We start from the raw sequence: 5561 nt of genomic DNA, 5'->3' as shown, positions 1-5561 counted from the left end.
TTTTGTTGGAGATCAGTTGGATCACATGCAGTGAAATAGCTCCATTAAAGTAGAAGTTAATGGTACTCTTGACTGTCCATTTGTGCAACTGGAGTCAAAAGCAGGAAAATTGTAAATGACCTGTCTGGCCCCTACATACAAGTGATTGTTTAGAACTGTGCCTCTTCTATGTAGAAAAGAAAGAATATGCATTGCACATCTGGATTCATATCATTACTTTCCTAATTGTTGCAGTCAAGGTGACAGCTCCAATTAAGGCATGGTTTTCCCCTGCCCCCTAGTTACTTACTGTTTCACCCACTGCCGATATTCATTTCAAACATCTAGATCTAGCAAGGATTGTATTTGAAATGTAAACTTGTCTGTTCTCTCCATGGATGTTGACTGAACATTTGAGTACTTCCAGCATTTTGTGCTTTTGTGTCAGATTTGTAGCATTAAGAATTTTGTTTGGCAGGATATTTCTTTAGTGGAATCAATGACCTCTTGAGTTAACTTATCTCCAATCCAATAATGCAGAATTCCTAATCAATGTTACAGTCCAGCAAACCTGCTTTCCCATTCCCCTTCCTGACACAGGCACACAGACACAAACACATTCAGCAGAGGTTGGAACCAAAAGATATCGGGTGCATAGGATTCAGTTTGGCTTTAATAATCCAATTAGCTTGCTAACATTCACTCAGGAATAATATCTTTTTAAAGGGATATTGGAGGATGATTGACAATTGTAGAACCTGTCCTTAAAAAAAAAGGACTGAAAATTAATGAGCAAAATAGATTTTGAGTGTAAAGGAGGACATATTTTTTATAACGCACCTAACTGCGTTCATAATAAAATCAGAAATCCATTTTAGAAAATATTTACAGCTTTGTTATACATCATGCACAGGATATCCTTTGCTCATTTCTTTGCTTAATCTCTGAACCCATTACTGATAACAATACAGTAGAAGATGACACCACCTTCTAAAATAAATAAGTTGTGCAAAGTTCTTTCTGTATTCTGTAATAAAAAGATCATGAGGCTGAAAGGCCTCGTTGCAATCATCTTTTGTGAGGTAACGTTATTGCATCTTTATTTATCTCACCCTGGGGGTGAGGTACAAATATAATTATTGCAAATCTGTAAAGGCCATGTAATATTAGATGCGCTAATCGAGTTGCTCTGAATGACTACATCATCATTTAGGACATCTGACGCCATGATGGGTCTCATAAGACTGGTACTTTAGTACTTTGTCTTAATTAAGTCATATTAGAAGTGTTTCCTGATAGACTTGTGTGAATTTTTGCATAAATTGTTTTAATCATTCCATAAATATTTGATTTTCAGTAAGTAACTTGCAGCAGAAATAAGACAAAACTCATTAGATTTACTGCATAACAATTGGTTATTAAATTGGTTGATTAGGGTAATTTAATCTAATGATAAATGGATTATTATGGTGATAAACCATCATCAAAATGTAGTGCCATGAAGGATGGCTGCTTGCATATAACTTCTGTAATAACATTTCATTGCCCTCGCGCAGAATGGCTCTCTCTCCAATTGTCAAATAGAATAATACAAATACATGTAGCATGTCATGTTAATATAGTAGGTTTTGCAAATATTATATAAGAGAAATACTAATGTTCCTACTCATTTAACACATTCCCTGAAACACAGTTCAAATGTTCTCTGGATGCAAATTGTTCTAGCCTGCAAAAAATAAAGGTTAATTAACAATCCTCTGGTTTGCTAGACAATTAATCCTTGCAAAATAATAAACTGCATGAGGAACGGAATGCAGTAAAAAAAAACTATGCCTTGAGTGTCATTTGTGATCTGATGAATCTACTTTGAATGTCTGAAAGCAAATTAATTGATGTGTTAAGAATTTTCCTAAGTTATTGGGGAAATACATTTTCCAGACTTCAATATCTTGAAGGTTGTCTCTGTTGATAAATTATACTGTTATTAGTAGTTCTTTCCTAATTCTGTTGGTTAAGTGGCCATTTACAAGCATTATGAATGCACAATGCATTAACTCTGCTGCTAAAGGTGTGTCAATGTTGAAGTTTACTTCTCTATGTGGGTGGCATGTTGGCACTGCTGCCTCACAGCGCCAGAAACCCAGGTTCAATTCTTGACCTTGGGTCATTGTGTATGCATGTCCTCCTGGTGTTGGTTTCCTCTGAGTACTCTGGTTTCCTCCCAAAGTCTGAAAAACTGACTGGTTAGGTGCATTGGCCACACTCCCTCAATGTATCTGAACAGGTTAGGTGTGGCAACTAGGGGATTTTCACAGCAACTTCATTGCTGTGTTAATGTAAGCCTACTTGTGGCTAATAAAACAAACTTAAACTTGATTTTAAAGCTATTAAGCCATGTAAATAGAGGTCAATCAGAATTTAATTGTTATTTTTTGAAGGAAGTTTGCAGATCACACGCTACCTCTAAAGTTCTGCCTCCAAGTCAGAAGAAAAATTGCAATTGATTGACTACCATTCTTTTAGGGTAGAGTTTCCACTTTACTTATAATCAACGATTTACATGCTGGATGGAGATGGTCTGCTAGAGTTCAGAAAACATGGATTGATTTTGAAAGATTTCTAATTGTTCCTTTCCTATCTGGAATTTTAATGAAACTATTCAGACAGTCTGATTTTTTTAAGAAACTACCCAAATGGTTGCAACATACACAGGAGCAGCATTAACAGGAGTGCAGATGATTCATCTGCCTCCTGCCCCTCCACCCCCAGGAACAAAGTCAGTGTGGAGCCAACTTCTGGCTGCCAACCTGATAGTAGCCAGAATGCGCTGTGGGTGAGCTAAACAGGCAACCTGTGGGACATCTGTCTCTCACTGGGCAGCTCACTCCAGTCCTTGGGAGCTACTGGTCAATCAGATTGGCCAACACCTCTGGCGGTCTCGGCATCACCAAAAGGATTAGTGCTTTGAGGTCCAAGAAGAGGACCCCTGAATTCCGGACTCATTGAGCACAGAGATTTCCCACTGCCTCAAAAGGCCACCCAATAAATCCTGTTGGGGTTGTTTCTAATGGGGTGCAAGCAGGACACTCGCCTTTCACCTTGGGGGCCTCAGTGACCCTAAAACTCTGGTGAGTGCATTGCTGCCGCTGCTCTTGCTGGTTTCTGATTGGCTGACAGTGCTTGACAGGCAGACTTTCTCTTTAATACCAGGAAGTCCTAATCAAGATCACAATAATGGCTGGAGGGTTTGATTCCAGAGGAGTTTCCTGCAGAGAATGATGAGGCTTCCATGTTGATTTCAGACTGGTGGAAGAGCCCCCTGTCAACCCAACAGAATGCTGGCCAATGTTTCAGATTGATGACCTTCTCATCTCAATCCATTTCCATGTACCTTCATCATAGATTGTTCTTCTCATTTTCTCATTATAACAAATTGAAGAAAAGAAAGACTTACATTTTTATAGTGCCTTTCAGATCCCAAAGTGCAATAATCAATGCAATACTAATGAAGTGTAGTCACTGTTCTAACATAGAGAAATACAACAGTCAATTCAAACACAGAAAAGTCCCATAAATGTAAATGTGGTATTGACCAGAAATTTTGTTTTACTGATGTTGGTAAGGGATAAATCTAGTCCAGAGCACTGGGAAAACTGATCTTGTCTTCTCTAAATAGTGCCATGGGATCTTTAACATCTGCCTGAGAGGTTTAGCGTCTCAGCCAAAAGATAAGGAGTGGAAGTTTCCAGTCCCGCTCACAACAGGAATAGCAGCAGATGGGACACAGACCATGCAATTGTCCGTTGACCTTGGGTGGGATTTTCTGGCGTTGCAGCAAGCGCGGATGGGAACTCCCACCCTAGATCTCTGACAGGGCATCACTGCTTCAGTGCTGCGTTGAAGTGTCAGTCTGGGTATTGTGCATCAGTGGAACTTGAACCTATAACCTTCTGACTGAAGAAGTGGAAGTGCTACCAGTCAGCAATGGGGAGTAAAACCGTAAGGGCTGTGAGGGGAGAAGCAGCAAATCCTGGTTCTCAGGCCGCGTGCTATTGAATGTAGTTTTACATTTACTTTTAAGTGCACATTCACACAACATCTACAGTTTTGGCGCAGAGCAATTTTGCAGTGCTTTACAATAGTGATGAAGGTGTAATGCAAGCAAATTCTGAATTGAGGTTACCAAACACGAGAACAAAGTAGAATTTGGCAGCTTGCAAGAGAAAGTCTCACGCTGTTTCGGCTTTGGATCTGACATGCACTAAGGAAAGTTCTTTGATACATTAAATCCATTCAAATCCCGCAATATGCTTATATATTGAGAGAGAAGGAAATTGAACACCATTGGTGCAGTGACTAATCTAATATGAATGTGCAAATCTTCTAACTTCCTTTCACTGTTTATCAGTTTATTAATCTAGTATATCTTCTGCCTTTATCACAGACATCTTTTTCCATTACTAAAGAGTGGAACGAATAATTAGAATAAGTTATTGATTGAATGACTCAGGTACTGACTCAAGATTTTGTCAGAGTGCGATTAATGATTTCACATTTTCCAGATTTGTTAAAGGCAATCAAGCTAAATTTACTATAACATGATAACATTTTATTTTCAACATTTCTTCCTAATCACAATCACTTCATGCAAATGTTAAAACAAAAGATAAGACATTGTATGGAAAGTAACTGTGGGTGTCTGTATTTATTTGGATTATGATGGTTCTGTTGTCACCAGCTACATTTTCTATGACTGTGTCACGCACTAAAATCAAACAGTTGATCTTGTCTTCAATGGAGAGAAACTAATTGACAAGTCTTTCAGATACCGCAATTTTAAGGTAATGAGGAAAATGACTGCATCTTTCAAAATATTTTCCTCTTAATTCGTAATGCTGCACAGGACAAAGATCATACAATCCATCATGACTGTTCTGAATTCTATTCTATTGCAAAATTTAAATAAATACTGAATATTTGATAGGATTATAAAACTATCTAATTATTCTAATGTAACCTGGATTTTCTGCTCGTACTCATTTGTTGTACTGTTGTAAAGCAGATGGCTGGGAGAGAAAAAATGGACACGAGTTCTGTTCAGTTAGAATTTTTACCGTCCACATGCTATTGAAACCATAATGTCTGGTGAAATTATAACTCCTACTTTCTACCATTTGCACCAGCTTATGTCCACACTGGATAAAGGAGGTATTCAATATTGCTAGGTGAAGGGGAAGAGACCAATTGAACAGATTGAAGGGATTTGCAAACACATTAATCAAGACTGGATTTTGTGCTAAAAACTGTGGCCCTGCCATTCCCTCTTCTCATTTCACACAGCACCCAGCTTCCCATTTGGAATTCCCTGCAACTTTTGCTTTTTGGAAAAGGTAGAGGAGTAACAAAAGGATGTCAGGCCAGTTATGCAGCACAGAAAGACTTGGCACTCACCAACTTGTTCCCTCCCACCCAATCAGAATATGAAGAACACACTCAGATGGGTCTTAATATCTGAGGCAGACCAGTGAAAACTAAGTATTGATTCTAGTTCAAGAATAAGAATAAGTAAGAGGAAATACAAA

The sequence above is a fragment of the Carcharhinus amblyrhynchos genome, chromosome 13, assembly GCF_965287045.1.
Source record: "Carcharhinus amblyrhynchos chromosome 13, sCarAmb.v2.hapA, whole genome shotgun sequence".
NCBI lineage: Eukaryota > Metazoa > Chordata > Chondrichthyes > Carcharhiniformes > Carcharhinidae > Carcharhinus > Carcharhinus amblyrhynchos.
The sequence above is the reverse complement of the archived record's forward strand: the minus strand, read 5'-3'. Positions refer to the sequence as shown.